General features: G+C 47.8%; 12 non-coding genes across 12 annotated transcripts; all 12 read left to right on the forward strand.

Moving 5' to 3' along the window:
* Nucleotides 1-597: 597 nt before the first annotated feature.
* Nucleotides 598-788, forward strand: LOC142684899 (U2 spliceosomal RNA). Its single transcript, XR_012854478.1, has one exon. It is a non-coding gene; the product is annotated as a U2 spliceosomal RNA (small nuclear RNA).
* Nucleotides 789-2088: 1300 nt separating this feature from the next.
* LOC142684900 (U2 spliceosomal RNA) lies at nucleotides 2089-2279 on the forward strand. Its single transcript, XR_012854479.1, has one exon. It is a non-coding gene; the product is annotated as a U2 spliceosomal RNA (small nuclear RNA).
* A 1279-nt stretch (nucleotides 2280-3558) lies between these two features.
* LOC142684901 (U2 spliceosomal RNA) lies at nucleotides 3559-3749 on the forward strand. The gene has a single exon (XR_012854480.1). It is a non-coding gene; the product is annotated as a U2 spliceosomal RNA (small nuclear RNA).
* A 1316-nt stretch (nucleotides 3750-5065) lies between these two features.
* Nucleotides 5066-5256, forward strand: LOC142684902 (U2 spliceosomal RNA). The gene has a single exon (XR_012854481.1). It is a non-coding gene; the product is annotated as a U2 spliceosomal RNA (small nuclear RNA).
* Nucleotides 5257-6541: 1285 nt separating this feature from the next.
* LOC142684904 (U2 spliceosomal RNA) lies at nucleotides 6542-6732 on the forward strand. The gene has a single exon (XR_012854483.1). It is a non-coding gene; the product is annotated as a U2 spliceosomal RNA (small nuclear RNA).
* Nucleotides 6733-8012: 1280 nt separating this feature from the next.
* LOC142684905 (U2 spliceosomal RNA) lies at nucleotides 8013-8203 on the forward strand. Its single transcript, XR_012854484.1, has one exon. It is a non-coding gene; the product is annotated as a U2 spliceosomal RNA (small nuclear RNA).
* A 1270-nt stretch (nucleotides 8204-9473) lies between these two features.
* On the forward strand, nucleotides 9474-9664 carry LOC142684906 (U2 spliceosomal RNA). Its single transcript, XR_012854485.1, has one exon. It is a non-coding gene; the product is annotated as a U2 spliceosomal RNA (small nuclear RNA).
* A 1292-nt stretch (nucleotides 9665-10956) lies between these two features.
* Nucleotides 10957-11147, forward strand: LOC142684907 (U2 spliceosomal RNA). Its single transcript, XR_012854486.1, has one exon. It is a non-coding gene; the product is annotated as a U2 spliceosomal RNA (small nuclear RNA).
* A 1292-nt stretch (nucleotides 11148-12439) lies between these two features.
* On the forward strand, nucleotides 12440-12630 carry LOC142684909 (U2 spliceosomal RNA). The gene has a single exon (XR_012854487.1). It is a non-coding gene; the product is annotated as a U2 spliceosomal RNA (small nuclear RNA).
* A 1276-nt stretch (nucleotides 12631-13906) lies between these two features.
* Nucleotides 13907-14097, forward strand: LOC142684911 (U2 spliceosomal RNA). Its single transcript, XR_012854489.1, has one exon. It is a non-coding gene; the product is annotated as a U2 spliceosomal RNA (small nuclear RNA).
* Nucleotides 14098-15369: 1272 nt separating this feature from the next.
* Nucleotides 15370-15560, forward strand: LOC142684912 (U2 spliceosomal RNA). The gene has a single exon (XR_012854490.1). It is a non-coding gene; the product is annotated as a U2 spliceosomal RNA (small nuclear RNA).
* Nucleotides 15561-16872: 1312 nt separating this feature from the next.
* LOC142685104 (U2 spliceosomal RNA) lies at nucleotides 16873-17063 on the forward strand. Its single transcript, XR_012854664.1, has one exon. It is a non-coding gene; the product is annotated as a U2 spliceosomal RNA (small nuclear RNA).
* The last annotated feature ends 261 nt before the right edge of the window (nucleotides 17064-17324 follow it).

Consider the following 17324-nt stretch of genomic DNA (forward strand, 5'->3'; position numbering starts at 1 on the left):
CCTCCTGGAGGCAACTAGCTGTGCAAAAAAAAGACAGCCTGGCGGCCGGCTGTTGCAGTGTTGCCCTCTCAGGCAACACTGAGTGACTGACTGAGCCTCACCGTCTTATATAAAGTTCAGACGGAACTTTGCACGTGTCATAGTGGAGCCCTCAGGATTCCAGAGCCAGCTTTCTGACATCATAATGGGGCCTCAGAGATAAAAGCCTGGGCCCAGGCAGTGTTGGTCAGTGCTGCTCAGCAGGCAGCACTGGACTGGACTGGATTACAGCTGATACAAGGTGTGAAGGAACAAGGGGTGGCTGTGGGCATGCACTTGCTGCCGCTGCCAGTGTTTATCTGCATGGCAGCAGGGCATTTGGGCGTTGCCAGGAAGGCGTTTTTATGTAGATTCCTCCTCTTTCAGCACTGCATTGTGGTGCAAGCAAAAGAAGCAAATCCTGTCTGGCTTCCTCTCCGGCCTTTATTCACCTCCCGTGTAGCTGTGAGTGTGTGAGCCTGCAGGGCCCCATGGAATTGCCTAGAAGTAGGCTGAATCGCTGCAAGGGCTGAACAGCAGTATCGGGCAGGCTCGGGCAACGCGCGGCCCGTTCGGGTTATCGCTTCTCGGCCTTTTGGCTAAGATCAAGTGTAGTATCTGTTCTTATCAGTTTAATATCTGATACGTCCCCTATCTGGGGACCATATATTAAATGGATTTTTAGAACAGGGAGATGGAAATAGAGCTTGCTCTGTCCACTCCACGCATTGACCTGGTATTGCAGTATTTCCAGGACCGGTGCACCCTTTCCTTATGTGTTGACTAAAAGCAGATTCCAAAAGTGTTTTTTGTCTTTGCTATTGTTTCTGTCTTTCTGAAGGGATCTCCCCTTTTAATCCCATTATTTCAACACCTGTTGGACAATGCATGAGTGATAATGAGCTCATTGATTAAATGCAATTAATGAATAGATTGCCACCTCTTGTTGTGTGTCGTCTGTGTTTCTGTGTTTCCGGCATTTCACATTGGAACACCTCATTCACCTTCCTTGTCTTCTCTCCGCCCTCCCTTTTAGGTAAGTTAAAGAGCTGCACCTGAGCCAGCCACTGATTGATTGATTGATTGATTGATTGATTGATTGATTGATTGATTGATTGATTGATTGATTGATGCAGCACAACAGTCAAATAGTGGAGTGGAGTAGGGGAACAGCAAACAGCCAATAAAGCAGCCCGCCCGCTCGCCTGCCCGCCACAATGGACCTACCTGTGTACACTAGATGGATGTGATGGAATGTACTGTCGTCCCTACATTTCAAGAAGAAGTAAGAATTGCAGTTGCAACAAAGCCTTGCTTGCCTACAAAGAGAGCAGCAATTTGGATTTGTTACTATGTTACCTAGAAGAATAACAAACTGTGCAAGGATGGAGGTTGTAGGAGCAAGGAGAAGTTGTCTGTAAAGTTGGTGGATGCCTATTTTCCATTTTGCAGTCCCTTGTCTCCCTCTTGTGGCCTCCTGGAGGCAACTAGCTGTGCAAAAAAAAGACAGCCTGGCGGCCGGCTGTTGCAGTGTTGCCCTCTCAGGCAACACTGAGTGACTGACTGAGCCTCACCGTCTTATATAAAGTTCAGACGGAACTTTGCACGTGTCATAGTGGAGCCCTCAGGATTCCAGAGCCAGCTTTCTGACATCATAATGGGGCCTCAGAGATAAAAGCCTGGGCCCAGGCAGTGTTGGTCAGTGCTGCTCAGCAGGCAGCACTGGACTGGACTGGATTACAGCTGATACAAGGTGTGAAGGAACAAGGGGTGGCTGTGGGCATGCACTTGCTGCCGCTGCCAGTGTTTATCTGCATGGCAGCAGGGCATTTGGGCGTTGCCAGGAAGGCGTTTTTATGTAGATTCCTCCTCTTTCAGCACTGCATTGTGGTGCAAGCAAAAGAAGCAAATCCTGTCTGGCTTCCTCTCCGGCCTTTATTCACCTCCCGTGTAGCTGTGAGTGTGTGAGCCTGCAGGGCCCCATGGAATTGCCTAGAAGTAGGCTGAATCGCTGCAAGGGCTGAACAGCAGTATCGGGCAGGCTCGGGCAACGCGCGGCCCGTTCGGGTTATCGCTTCTCGGCCTTTTGGCTAAGATCAAGTGTAGTATCTGTTCTTATCAGTTTAATATCTGATACGTCCCCTATCTGGGGACCATATATTAAATGGATTTTTAGAACAGGGAGATGGAAATAGAGCTTGCTCTGTCCACTCCACGCATTGACCTGGTATTGCAGTATTTCCAGGACCGGTGCACCCTTTCCTTATGTGTTGACTAAAAGCAGATTCCAAAAGTGTTTTTTGTCTTTGCTATTGTTTCTGTCTTTCTGAAGGGATCTCCCCTTTTAATCCCATTATTTCAACACCTGTTGGACAATGCATGAGTGATAATGAGCTCATTGATTAAATGCAATTAATGAATAGATTGCCACCTCTTGTTGTGTGTCGTCTGTGTTTCTGTGTTTCCGGCATTTCACATTGGAACACCTCATTCACCTTCCTTGTCTTCTCTCCGCCCTCCCTTTTAGGTAAGTTAAAGAGCTGCACCTGAGCCAGCCACTGATTGATTGATTGATTGATTGATTGATTGATTGATTGATTGATTGATTGATGCAGCACAACAGTCAAATAGTGGAGTGGAGTAGGGGAACAGCAAACAGCCAATAAAGCAGCCCGCCCGCTCGCCTGCCCGCCACAATGGACCTACCTGTGTACACTAGATGGATGTGATGGAATTCCCTACATTTCAAGAAGAAGTAAGAATTGCAGTTGCAACAAAGCCTTGCTTGCCTACAAAGAGAGCAGCAATTTGGATTTGTTACTATGTTACCTAGAAGAATAACAAACTGTGCAAGGATGGAGGTTGTAGGAGCAAGGAGAAGTTGTCTGTAAAGTTGGTGGATGCCTATTTTCCATTTTGCAGTCCCTTGTCTCCCTCTTGTGGCCTCCTGGAGGCAACTAGCTGTGCAAAAAAAAGACAGCCTGGCGGCCGGCTGTTGCAGTGTTGCCCTCTCAGGCAACACTGAGTGACTGACTGAGCCTCACCGTCTTATATAAAGTTCAGACGGAACTTTGCACGTGTCATAGTGGAGCCCTCAGGATTCCAGAGCCAGCTTTCTGACATCATAATGGGGCCTCAGAGATAAAAGCCTGGGCCCAGGCAGTGTTGGTCAGTGCTGCTCAGCAGGCAGCACTGGACTGGACTGGATTACAGCTGATACAAGGTGTGAAGGAACAAGGGGTGGCTGTGGGCATGCACTTGCTGCCGCTGCCAGTGTTTATCTGCATGGCAGCAGGGCATTTGGGCGTTGCCAGGAAGGCGTTTTTATGTAGATTCCTCCTCTTTCAGCACTGCATTGTGGTGCAAGCAAAAGAAGCAAATCCTGTCTGGCTTCCTCTCCGGCCTTTATTCACCTCCCGTGTAGCTGTGAGTGTGTGAGCCTGCAGGGCCCCATGGAATTGCCTAGAAGTAGGCTGAATCGCTGCAAGGGCTGAACAGCAGTATCGGGCAGGCTCGGGCAACGCGCGGCCCGTTCGGGTTATCGCTTCTCGGCCTTTTGGCTAAGATCAAGTGTAGTATCTGTTCTTATCAGTTTAATATCTGATACGTCCCCTATCTGGGGACCATATATTAAATGGATTTTTAGAACAGGGAGATGGAAATAGAGCTTGCTCTGTCCACTCCACGCATTGACCTGGTATTGCAGTATTTCCAGGACCGGTGCACCCTTTCCTTATGTGTTGACTAAAAGCAGATTCCAAAAGTGTTTTTTGTCTTTGCTATTGTTTCTGTCTTTCTGAAGGGATCTCCCCTTTTAATCCCATTATTTCAACACCTGTTGGACAATGCATGAGTGATAATGAGCTCATTGATTAAATGCAATTAATGAATAGATTGCCACCTCTTGTTGTGTGTCGTCTGTGTTTCTGTGTTTCCGGCATTTCACATTGGAACACCTCATTCACCTTCCTTGTCTTCTCTCCGCCCTCCCTTTTAGGTAAGTTAAAGAGCTGCACCTGAGCCAGCCACTGATTGATTGATTGATTGATTGATTGATTGATTGATTGATTGATTGATTGATTGATTGATTGATTGATTGATTGATTGATGCAGCACAACAGTCAAATAGTGGAGTGGAGTAGGGGAACAGCAAACAGCCAATAAAGCAGCCCGCCCGCTCGCCTGCCCGCCACAATGGACCTACCTGTGTACACTAGATGGATGTGATGGAATGTACTGTCGTCCCTACATTTCAAGAAGAAGTAAGAATTGCAGTTGCAACAAAGCCTTGCTTGCCTACAAAGAGAGCAGCAATTTGGATTTGTTACTATGTTACCTAGAAGAATAACAAACTGTGCAAGGATGGAGGTTGTAGGAGCAAGGAGAAGTTGTCTGTAAAGTTGGTGGATGCCTATTTTCCATTTTGCAGTCCCTTGTCTCCCTCTTGTGGCCTCCTGGAGGCAACTAGCTGTGCAAAAAAAAGACAGCCTGGCGGCCGGCTGTTGCAGTGTTGCCCTCTCAGGCAACACTGAGTGACTGACTGAGCCTCACCGTCTTATATAAAGTTCAGACGGAACTTTGCACGTGTCATAGTGGAGCCCTCAGGATTCCAGAGCCAGCTTTCTGACATCATAATGGGGCCTCAGAGATAAAAGCCTGGGCCCAGGCAGTGTTGGTCAGTGCTGCTCAGCAGGCAGCACTGGACTGGACTGGATTACAGCTGATACAAGGTGTGAAGGAACAAGGGGTGGCTGTGGGCATGCACTTGCTGCCGCTGCCAGTGTTTATCTGCATGGCAGCAGGGCATTTGGGCGTTGCCAGGAAGGCGTTTTTATGTAGATTCCTCCTCTTTCAGCACTGCATTGTGGTGCAAGCAAAAGAAGCAAATCCTGTCTGGCTTCCTCTCCGGCCTTTATTCACCTCCCGTGTAGCTGTGAGTGTGTGAGCCTGCAGGGCCCCATGGAATTGCCTAGAAGTAGGCTGAATCGCTGCAAGGGCTGAACAGCAGTATCGGGCAGGCTCGGGCAACGCGCGGCCCGTTCGGGTTATCGCTTCTCGGCCTTTTGGCTAAGATCAAGTGTAGTATCTGTTCTTATCAGTTTAATATCTGATACGTCCCCTATCTGGGGACCATATATTAAATGGATTTTTAGAACAGGGAGATGGAAATAGAGCTTGCTCTGTCCACTCCACGCATTGACCTGGTATTGCAGTATTTCCAGGACCGGTGCACCCTTTCCTTATGTGTTGACTAAAAGCAGATTCCAAAAGTGTTTTTTGTCTTTGCTATTGTTTCTGTCTTTCTGAAGGGATCTCCCCTTTTAATCCCATTATTTCAACACCTGTTGGACAATGCATGAGTGATAATGAGCTCATTGATTAAATGCAATTAATGAATAGATTGCCACCTCTTGTTGTGTGTCGTCTGTGTTTCTGTGTTTCCGGCATTTCACATTGGAACACCTCATTCACCTTCCTTGTCTTCTCTCCGCCCTCCCTTTTAGGTAAGTTAAAGAGCTGCACCTGAGCCAGCCACTTGATTGATTGATTGATTGATTGATTGATTGATTGATTGATTGATTGATGCAGCACAACAGTCAAATAGTGGAGTGGAGTAGGGGAACAGCAAACAGCCAATAAAGCAGCCCGCCCGCTCGCCTGCCCGCCACAATGGACCTACCTGTGTACACTAGATGGATGTGATGGAATGTACTGTCGTCCCTACATTTCAAGAAGAAGTAAGAATTGCAGTTGCAACAAAGCCTTGCTTGCCTACAAAGAGAGCAGCAATTTGGATTTGTTACTATGTTACCTAGAAGAATAACAAACTGTGCAAGGATGGAGGTTGTAGGAGCAAGGAGAAGTTGTCTGTAAAGTTGGTGGATGCCTATTTTCCATTTTGCAGTCCCTTGTCTCCCTCTTGTGGCCTCCTGGAGGCAACTAGCTGTGCAAAAAAAAGACAGCCTGGCGGCCGGCTGTTGCAGTGTTGCCCTCTCAGGCAACACTGAGTGACTGACTGAGCCTCACCGTCTTATATAAAGTTCAGACGGAACTTTGCACGTGTCATAGTGGAGCCCTCAGGATTCCAGAGCCAGCTTTCTGACATCATAATGGGGCCTCAGAGATAAAAGCCTGGGCCCAGGCAGTGTTGGTCAGTGCTGCTCAGCAGGCAGCACTGGACTGGACTGGATTACAGCTGATACAAGGTGTGAAGGAACAAGGGGTGGCTGTGGGCATGCACTTGCTGCCGCTGCCAGTGTTTATCTGCATGGCAGCAGGGCATTTGGGCGTTGCCAGGAAGGCGTTTTTATGTAGATTCCTCCTTTTTCAGCACTGCATTGTGGTGCAAGCAAAAGAAGCAAATCCTGTCTGGCTTCCTCTCCGGCCTTTATTCACCTCCCGTGTAGCTGTGAGTGTGTGAGCCTGCAGGGCCCCATGGAATTGCCTAGAAGTAGGCTGAATCGCTGCAAGGGCTGAACAGCAGTATCGGGCAGGCTCGGGCAACGCGCGGCCCGTTCGGGTTATCGCTTCTCGGCCTTTTGGCTAAGATCAAGTGTAGTATCTGTTCTTATCAGTTTAATATCTGATACGTCCCCTATCTGGGGACCATATATTAAATGGATTTTTAGAACAGGGAGATGGAAATAGAGCTTGCTCTGTCCACTCCACGCATTGACCTGGTATTGCAGTATTTCCAGGACCGGTGCACCCTTTCCTTATGTGTTGACTAAAAGCAGATTCCAAAAGTGTTTTTTGTCTTTGCTATTGTTTCTGTCTTTCTGAAGGGATCTCCCCTTTTAATCCCATTATTTCAACACCTGTTGGACAATGCATGAGTGATAATGAGCTCATTGATTAAATGCAATTAATGAATAGATTGCCACCTCTTGTTGTGTGTCGTCTGTGTTTCTGTGTTTCCGGCATTTCACATTGGAACACCTCATTCACCTTCCTTGTCTTCTCTCCGCCCTCCCTTTTAGGTAAGTTAAAGAGCTGCACCTGAGCCAGCCACTGATTGATTGATTGATTGATTGATTGATTGATTGATTGATTGATGCAGCACAACAGTCAAATAGTGGAGTGGAGTAGGGGAACAGCAAACAGCCAATAAAGCAGCCCGCCCGCTCGCCTGCCCGCCACAATGGACCTACCTGTGTACACTAGATGGATGTGATGGAATGTACTGTCGTCCCTACATTTCAAGAAGAAGTAAGAATTGCAGTTGCAACAAAGCCTTGCTTGCCTACAAAGAGAGCAGCAATTTGGATTTGTTACTATGTTACCTAGAAGAATAACAAACTGTGCAAGGATGGAGGTTGTAGGAGCAAGGAGAAGTTGTCTGTAAAGTTGGTGGATGCCTATTTTCCATTTTGCAGTCCCTTGTCTCCCTCTTGTGTCCTCCTGGAGGCAACTAGCTGTGCAAAAAAAAGACAGCCTGGCGGCCGGCTGTTGCAGTGTTGCCCTCTCAGGCAACACTGAGTGACTGACTGAGCCTCACCGTCTTATATAAAGTTCAGACGGAACTTTGCACGTGTCATAGTGGAGCCCTCAGGATTCCAGAGCCAGCTTTCTGACATCATAATGGGGCCTCAGAGATAAAAGCCTGGGCCCAGGCAGTGTTGGTCAGTGCTGCTCAGCAGGCAGCACTGGACTGGACTGGATTACAGCTGATACAAGGTGTGAAGGAACAAGGGGTGGCTGTGGGCATGCACTTGCTGCCGCTGCCAGTGTTTATCTGCATGGCAGCAGGGCATTTGGGCGTTGCCAGGAAGGCGTTTTTATGTAGATTCCTCCTCTTTCAGCACTGCATTGTGGTGCAAGCAAAAGAAGCAAATCCTGTCTGGCTTCCTCTCCGGCCTTTATTCACCTCCCGTGTAGCTGTGAGTGTGTGAGCCTGCAGGGCCCCATGGAATTGCCTAGAAGTAGGCTGAATCGCTGCAAGGGCTGAACAGCAGTATCGGGCAGGCTCGGGCAACGCGCGGCCCGTTCGGGTTATCGCTTCTCGGCCTTTTGGCTAAGATCAAGTGTAGTATCTGTTCTTATCAGTTTAATATCTGATACGTCCCCTATCTGGGGACCATATATTAAATGGATTTTTAGAACAGGGAGATGGAAATAGAGCTTGCTCTGTCCACTCCACGCATTGACCTGGTATTGCAGTATTTCCAGGACCGGTGCACCCTTTCCTTATGTGTTGACTAAAAGCAGATTCCAAAAGTGTTTTTTGTCTTTGCTATTGTTTCTGTCTTTCTGAAGGGATCTCCCCTTTTAATCCCATTATTTCAACACCTGTTGGACAATGCATGAGTGATAATGAGCTCATTGATTAAATGCAATTAATGAATAGATTGCCACCTCTTGTTGTGTGTCGTCTGTGTTTCTGTGTTTCCGGCATTTCACATTGGAACACCTCATTCACCTTCCTTGTCTTCTCTCCGCCCTCCCTTTTAGGTAAGTTAAAGAGCTGCACCTGAGCCAGCCACTGATTGATTGATTGATTGATTGATTGATTGATTGATGCAGCACAACAGTCAAATAGTGGAGTGGAGTAGGGGAACAGCAAACAGCCAATAAAGCAGCCCGCCCGCTCGCCTGCCCGCCACAATGGACCTACCTGTGTACACTAGATGGATGTGATGGAATGTACTGTCGTCCCTACATTTCAAGAAGAAGTAAGAATTGCAGTTGCAACAAAGCCTTGCTTGCCTACAAAGAGCAGCAATTTGGATTTGTTACTATGTTACCTAGAAGAATAACAAACTGTGCAAGGATGGAGGTTGTAGGAGCAAGGAGAAGTTGTCTGTAAAGTTGGTGGATGCCTATTTTCCATTTTGCAGTCCCTTGTCTCCCTCTTGTGGCCTCCTGGAGGCAACTAGCTGTGCAAAAAAAAGACAGCCTGGCGGCCGGCTGTTGCAGTGTTGCCCTCTCAGGCAACACTGAGTGACTGACTGAGCCTCACCGTCTTATATAAAGTTCAGACGGAACTTTGCACGTGTCATAGTGGAGCCCTCAGGATTCCAGAGCCAGCTTTCTGACATCATAATGGGGCCTCAGAGATAAAAGCCTGGGCCCAGGCAGTGTTGGTCAGTGCTGCTCAGCAGGCAGCACTGGACTGGACTGGATTACAGCTGATACAAGGTGTGAAGGAACAAGGGGTGGCTGTGGGCATGCACTTGCTGCCGCTGCCAGTGTTTATCTGCATGGCAGCAGGGCATTTGGGCGTTGCCAGGAAGGCGTTTTTATGTAGATTCCTCCTCTTTCAGCACTGCATTGTGGTGCAAGCAAAAGAAGCAAATCCTGTCTGGCTTCCTCTCCGGCCTTTATTCACCTCCCGTGTAGCTGTGAGTGTGTGAGCCTGCAGGGCCCCATGGAATTGCCTAGAAGTAGGCTGAATCGCTGCAAGGGCTGAACAGCAGTATCGGGCAGGCTCGGGCAACGCGCGGCCCGTTCGGGTTATCGCTTCTCGGCCTTTTGGCTAAGATCAAGTGTAGTATCTGTTCTTATCAGTTTAATATCTGATACGTCCCCTATCTGGGGACCATATATTAAATGGATTTTTAGAACAGGGAGATGGAAATAGAGCTTGCTCTGTCCACTCCACGCATTGACCTGGTATTGCAGTATTTCCAGGACCGGTGCACCCTTTCCTTATGTGTTGACTAAAAGCAGATTCCAAAAGTGTTTTTTGTCTTTGCTATTGTTTCTGTCTTTCTGAAGGGATCTCCCCTTTTAATCCCATTATTTCAACACCTGTTGGACAATGCATGAGTGATAATGAGCTCATTGATTAAATGCAATTAATGAATAGATTGCCACCTCTTGTTGTGTGTCGTCTGTGTTTCTGTGTTTCCGGCATTTCACATTGGAACACCTCATTCACCTTCCTTGTCTTCTCTCCGCCCTCCCTTTTAGGTAAGTTAAAGAGCTGCACCTGAGCCAGCCACTGATTGATTGATTGATTGATTGATTGATTGATTGATTGATTGATTGATTGATTGATGCAGCACAACAGTCAAATAGTGGAGTGGAGTAGGGGAACAGCAAACAGCCAATAAAGCAGCCCGCCCGCTCGCCTGCCCGCCACAATGGACCTACCTGTGTACACTAGATGGATGTGATGGAATGTACTGTCGTCCCTACATTTCAAGAAGAAGTAAGAATTGCAGTTGCAACAAAGCCTTGCTTGCCTACAAAGAGAGCAGCAATTTGGATTTGTTACTATGTTACCTAGAAGAATAACAAACTGTGCAAGGATGGAGGTTGTAGGAGCAAGGAGAAGTTGTCTGTAAAGTTGGTGGATGCCTATTTTCCATTTTGCAGTCCCTTGTCTCCCTCTTGTGGCCTCCTGGAGGCAACTAGCTGTGCAAAAAAAAGACAGCCTGGCGGCCGGCTGTTGCAGTGTTGCCCTCTCAGGCAACACTGAGTGACTGACTGAGCCTCACCGTCTTATATAAAGTTCAGACGGAACTTTGCACGTGTCATAGTGGAGCCCTCAGGATTCCAGAGCCAGCTTTCTGACATCATAATGGGGCCTCAGAGATAAAAGCCTGGGCCCAGGCAGTGTTGGTCAGTGCTGCTCAGCAGGCAGCACTGGACTGGACTGGATTACAGCTGATACAAGGTGTGAAGGAACAAGGGGTGGCTGTGGGCATGCACTTGCTGCCGCTGCCAGTGTTTATCTGCATGGCAGCAGGGCATTTGGGCGTTGCCAGGAAGGCGTTTTTATGTAGATTCCTCCTCTTTCAGCACTGCATTGTGGTGCAAGCAAAAGAAGCAAATCCTGTCTGGCTTCCTCTCCGGCCTTTATTCACCTCCCGTGTAGCTGTGAGTGTGTGAGCCTGCAGGGCCCCATGGAATTGCCTAGAAGTAGGCTGAATCGCTGCAAGGGCTGAACAGCAGTATCGGGCAGGCTCGGGCAACGCGCGGCCCGTTCGGGTTATCGCTTCTCGGCCTTTTGGCTAAGATCAAGTGTAGTATCTGTTCTTATCAGTTTAATATCTGATACGTCCCCTATCTGGGGACCATATATTAAATGGATTTTTAGAACAGGGAGATGGAAATAGAGCTTGCTCTGTCCACTCCACGCATTGACCTGGTATTGCAGTATTTCCAGGACCGGTGCACCCTTTCCTTATGTGTTGACTAAAAGCAGATTCCAAAAGTGTTTTTTGTCTTTGCTATTGTTTCTGTCTTTCTGAAGGGATCTCCCCTTTTAATCCCATTATTTCAACACCTGTTGGACAATGCATGAGTGATAATGAGCTCATTGATTAAATGCAATTAATGAATAGATTGCCACCTCTTGTTGTGTGTCGTCTGTGTTTCTGTGTTTCCGGCATTTCACATTGGAACACCTCATTCACCTTCCTTGTCTTCTCTCCGCCCTCCCTTTTAGGTAAGTTAAAGAGCTGCACCTGAGCCAGCCACTGATTGATTGATTGATTGATTGATTGATTGATTGATTGATTGATTGATTGATTGATGCAGCACAACAGTCAAATAGTGGAGTGGAGTAGGGGAACAGCAAACAGCCAATAAAGCAGCCCGCCCGCTCGCCTGCCCGCCACAATGGACCTACCTGTGTACACTAGATGGATGTGATGGAATGTACTGTCGTCCCTACATTTCAAGAAGAAGTAAGAATTGCAGTTGCAACAAAGCCTTGCTTGCCTACAAAGAGAGCAGCAATTTGGATTTGTTACTATGTTACCTAGAAGAATAACAAACTGTGCAAGGATGGAGGTTGTAGGAGCAAGGAGAAGTTGTCTGTAAAGTTGGTGGATGCCTATTTTCCATTTTGCAGTCCCTTGTCTCCCTCTTGTGGCCTCCTGGAGGCAACTAGCTGTGCAAAAAAAAGACAGCCTGGCGGCCGGCTGTTGCAGTGTTGCCCTCTCAGGCAACACTGAGTGACTGACTGAGCCTCACCGTCTTATATAAAGTTCAGACGGAACTTTGCACGTGTCATAGTGGAGCCCTCAGGATTCCAGAGCCAGCTTTCTGACATCATAATGGGGCCTCAGAGATAAAAGCCTGGGCCCAGGCAGTGTTGGTCAGTGCTGCTCAGCAGGCAGCACTGGACTGGACTGGATTACAGCTGATACAAGGTGTGAAGGAACAAGGGGTGGCTGTGGGCATGCACTTGCTGCCGCTGCCAGTGTTTATCTGCATGGCAGCAGGGCATTTGGGCGTTGCCAGGAAGGCGTTTTTATGTAGATTCCTCCTCTTTCAGCACTGCATTGTGGTGCAAGCAAAAGAAGCAAATCCTGTCTGGCTTCCTCTCCGGCCTTTATTCACCTCCCGTGTAGCTGTGAGTGTGTGAGCCTGCAGGGCCCCATGGAATTGCCTAGAAGTAGGCTGAATCGCTGCAAGGGCTGAACAGCAGTATCGGGCAGGCTCGGGCAACGCGCGGCCCGTTCGGGTTATCGCTTCTCGGCCTTTTGGCTAAGATCAAGTGTAGTATCTGTTCTTATCAGTTTAATATCTGATACGTCCCCTATCTGGGGACCATATATTAAATGGATTTTTAGAACAGGGAGATGGAAATAGAGCTTGCTCTGTCCACTCCACGCATTGACCTGGTATTGCAGTATTTCCAGGACCGGTGCACCCTTTCCTTATGTGTTGACTAAAAGCAGATTCCAAAAGTGTTTTTTGTCTTTGCTATTGTTTCTGTCTTTCTGAAGGGATCTCCCCTTTTAATCCCATTATTTCAACACCTGTTGGACAATGCATGAGTGATAATGAGCTCATTGATTAAATGCAATTAATGAATAGATTGCCACCTCTTGTTGTGTGTCGTCTGTGTTTCTGTGTTTCCGGCATTTCACATTGGAACACCTCATTCACCTTCCTTGTCTTCTCTCCGCCCTCCCTTTTAGGTAAGTTAAAGAGCTGCACCTGAGCCAGCCACTGATTGATTGATTGATTGATTGATTGATTGATTGATTGATGCAGCACAACAGTCAAATAGTGGAGTGGAGTAGGGGAACAGCAAACAGCCAATAAAGCAGCCCGCCCGCTCGCCTGCCCGCCACAATGGACCTACCTGTGTACACTAGATGGATGTGATGGAATGTACTGTCGTCCCTACATTTCAAGAAGAAGTAAGAATTGCAGTTGCAACAAAGCCTTGCTTGCCTACAAAGAGAGCAGCAATTTGGATTTGTTACTATGTTACCTAGAAGAATAACAAACTGTGCAAGGATGGAGGTTGTAGGAGCAAGGAGAAGTTGTCTGTAAAGTTGGTGGATGCCTATTTTCCATTTTGCAGTCCCTTGTCTCCCTCTTGTGGCCTCCTGGAGGCAACTAGCTGTGCAAAAAAAAGACAGCCTGGCGGCCGGCTGTTGCAGTGTTGCCCTCTCAGGCAACACTGAGTGACTGACTGAGCCTCACCGTCTTATATAAAGTTCAGACGGAACTTTGCACGTGTCATAGTGGAGCCCTCAGGATTCCAGAGCCAGCTTTCTGACATCATAATGGGGCCTCAGAGATAAAAGCCTGGGCCCAGGCAGTGTTGGTCAGTGCTGCTCAGCAGGCAGCACTGGACTGGACTGGATTACAGCTGATACAAGGTGTGAAGGAACAAGGGGTGGCTGTGGGCATGCACTTGCTGCCGCTGCCAGTGTTTATCTGCATGGCAGCAGGGCATTTGGGCGTTGCCAGGAAGGCGTTTTTATGTAGATTCCTCCTCTTTCAGCACTGCATTGTGGTGCAAGCAAAAGAAGCAAATCCTGTCTGGCTTCCTCTCCGGCCTTTATTCACCTCCCGTGTAGCTGTGAGTGTGTGAGCCTGCAGGGCCCCATGGAATTGCCTAGAAGTAGGCTGAATCGCTGCAAGGGCTGAACAGCAGTATCGGGCAGGCTCGGGCAACGCGCGGCCCGTTCGGGTTATCGCTTCTCGGCCTTTTGGCTAAGATCAAGTGTAGTATCTGTTCTTATCAGTTTAATATCTGATACGTCCCCTATCTGGGGACCATATATTAAATGGATTTTTAGAACAGGGAGATGGAAATAGAGCTTGCTCTGTCCACTCCACGCATTGACCTGGTATTGCAGTATTTCCAGGACCGGTGCACCCTTTCCTTATGTGTTGACTAAAAGCAGATTCCAAAAGTGTTTTTTGTCTTTGCTATTGTTTCTGTCTTTCTGAAGGGATCTCCCCTTTTAATCCCATTATTTCAACACCTGTTGGACAATGCATGAGTGATAATGAGCTCATTGATTAAATGCAATTAATGAATAGATTGCCACCTCTTGTTGTGTGTCGTCTGTGTTTCTGTGTTTCCGGCATTTCACATTGGAACACCTCATTCACCTTCCTTGTCTTCTCTCCGCCCTCCCTTTTAGGTAAGTTAAAGAGCTGCACCTGAGCCAGCCACTGATTGATTGATTGATTGATTGATTGATTGATTGATGCAGCACAACAGTCAAATAGTGGAGTGGAGTAGGGGAACAGCAAACAGCCAATAAAGCAGCCCGCCCGCTCGCCTGCCCGCCACAATGGACCTACCTGTGTACACTAGATGGATGTGATGGAATGTACTGTCGTCCCTACATTTCAAGAAGAAGTAAGAATTGCAGTTGCAACAAAGCCTTGCTTGCCTACAAAGAGAGCAGCAATTTGGATTTGTTACTATGTTACCTAGAAGAATAACAAACTGTGCAAGGATGGAGGTTGTAGGAGCAAGGAGAAGTTGTCTGTAAAGTTGGTGGATGCCTATTTTCCATTTTGCAGTCCCTTGTCTCCCTCTTGTGGCCTCCTGGAGGCAACTAGCTGTGCAAAAAAAAGACAGCCTGGCGGCCGGCTGTTGCAGTGTTGCCCTCTCAGGCAACACTGAGTGACTGACTGAGCCTCACCGTCTTATATAAAGTTCAGACGGAACTTTGCACGTGTCATAGTGGAGCCCTCAGGATTCCAGAGCCAGCTTTCTGACATCATAATGGGGCCTCAGAGATAAAAGCCTGGGCCCAGGCAGTGTTGGTCAGTGCTGCTCAGCAGGCAGCACTGGACTGGACTGGATTACAGCTGATACAAGGTGTGAAGGAACAAGGGGTGGCTGTGGGCATGCACTTGCTGCCGCTGCCAGTGTTTATCTGCATGGCAGCAGGGCATTTGGGCGTTGCCAGGAAGGCGTTTTTATGTAGATTCCTCCTCTTTCAGCACTGCATTGTGGTGCAAGCAAAAGAAGCAAATCCTGTCTGGCTTCCTCTCCGGCCTTTATTCACCTCCCGTGTAGCTGTGAGTGTGTGAGCCTGCAGGGCCCCATGGAATTGCCTAGAAGTAGGCTGAATCGCTGCAAGGGCTGAACAGCAGTATCGGGCAGGCTCGGGCAACGCGCGGCCCGTTCGGGTTATCGCTTCTCGGCCTTTTGGCTAAGATCAAGTGTAGTATCTGTTCTTATCAGTTTAATATCTGATACGTCCCCTATCTGGGGACCATATATTAAATGGATTTTTAGAACAGGGAGATGGAAATAGAGCTTGCTCTGTCCACTCCACGCATTGACCTGGTATTGCAGTATTTCCAGGACCGGTGCACCCTTTCCTTATGTGTTGACTAAAAGCAGATTCCAAAAGTGTTTTTTGTCTTTGCTATTGTTTCTGTCTTTCTGAAGGGATCTCCCCTTTTAATCCCATTATTTCAACACCTGTTGGACAATGCATGAGTGATAATGAGCTCATTGATTAAATGCAATTAATGAATAGATTGCCACCTCTTGTTGTGTGTCGTCTGTGTTTCTGTGTTTCCGGCATTTCACATTGGAACACCTCATTCACCTTCCTTGTCTTCTCTCCGCCCTCCCTTTTAGGTAAGTTAAAGAGCTGCACCTGAGCCAGCCACTGATTGATTGATTGATTGATTGATTGATTGATTGATTGATTGATTGATTGATTGATTGATTGATTGATTGATTGATGCAGCACAACAGTCAAATAGTGGAGTGGAGTAGGGGAACAGCAAACAGCCAATAAAGCAGCCCGCCCGCTCGCCTGCCCGCCACAATGGACCTACCTGTGTACACTAGATGGATGTGATGGAATGTACTGTCGTCCCTACATTTCAAGAAGAAGTAAGAATTGCAGTTGCAACAAAGCCTTGCTTGCCTACAAAGAGAGCAGCAATTTGGATTTGTTACTATGTTACCTAGAAGAATAACAAACTGTGCAAGGATGGAGGTTGTAGGAGCAAGGAGAAGTTGTCTGTAAAGTTGGTGGATGCCTATTTTCCATTTTGCAGTCCCTTGTCTCCCTCTTGTGGCCTCCTGGAGGCAACTAGCTGTGCAAAAAAAAGACAGCCTGGCGGCCGGCTGTTGCAGTGTTGCCCTCTCAGGCAACACTGAGTGACTGACTGAGCCTCACCGTCTTATATAAAGTTCAGACGGAACTTTGCACGTGTCATAGTGGAGCCCTCAGGATTCCAGAGCCAGCTTTCTGACATCATAATGGGGCCTCAGAGATAAAAGCCTGGGCCCAGGCAGTGTTGGTCAGTGCTGCTCAGCAGGCAGCACTGGACTGGACTGGATTACAGCTGATACAAGGTGTGAAGGAACAAGGGGTGGCTGTGGGCATGCACTTGCTGCCGCTGCCAGTGTTTATCTGCATGGCAGCAGGGCATTTGGGCGTTGCCAGGAAGGCGTTTTTATGTAGATTCCTCCTCTTTCAGCACTGCATTGTGGTGCAAGCAAAAGAAGCAAATCCTGTCTGGCTTCCTCTCCGGCCTTTATTCACCTCCCGTGTAGCTGTGAGTGTGTGAGCCTGCAGGGCCCCATGGAATTGCCTAGAAGTAGGCTGAATCGCTGCAAGGGCTGAACAGCAGTATCGGGCAGGCTCGGGCAACGCGCGGCCCGTTCGGGTTATCGCTTTTCGGCCTTTTGGCTAAGATCAAGTGTAGTATCTGTTCTTATCAGTTTAATATCTGATACGTCCCCTATCTGGGGACCATATATTAAATGGATTTTTAGAACAGGGAGATGGAAATAGAGCTTGCTCTGTCCACTCCACGCATTGACCTGGTATTGCAGTATTTCCAGGACCGGTGCACCCTTTCCTTATGTGTTGACTAAAAGCAGATTCCAAAAGTGTTTTTTGTCTTTGCTATTGTTTCTGTCTTTCTGAAGGGATCTCCCCTTTTAATCCCATTATTTCAACACCTGTTGGACAATGCATGAGTGATAATGAGCTCATTGATTAAATGCAATTAATGAATAGATTGCCACCTCTTGTTGTGTGTCGTCTGTGTTTCTGTGTTTCCGGCATTTCACATTGGAACACCTCATTCACCTTCCTTGTCTTCTCTCCGCCCTCCCT

Source organism: Rhinoderma darwinii (assembly GCF_050947455.1).
Source record: "Rhinoderma darwinii isolate aRhiDar2 chromosome 5 unlocalized genomic scaffold, aRhiDar2.hap1 SUPER_5_unloc_11, whole genome shotgun sequence".
NCBI classification, from domain to species: domain Eukaryota; kingdom Metazoa; phylum Chordata; class Amphibia; order Anura; family Rhinodermatidae; genus Rhinoderma; species Rhinoderma darwinii.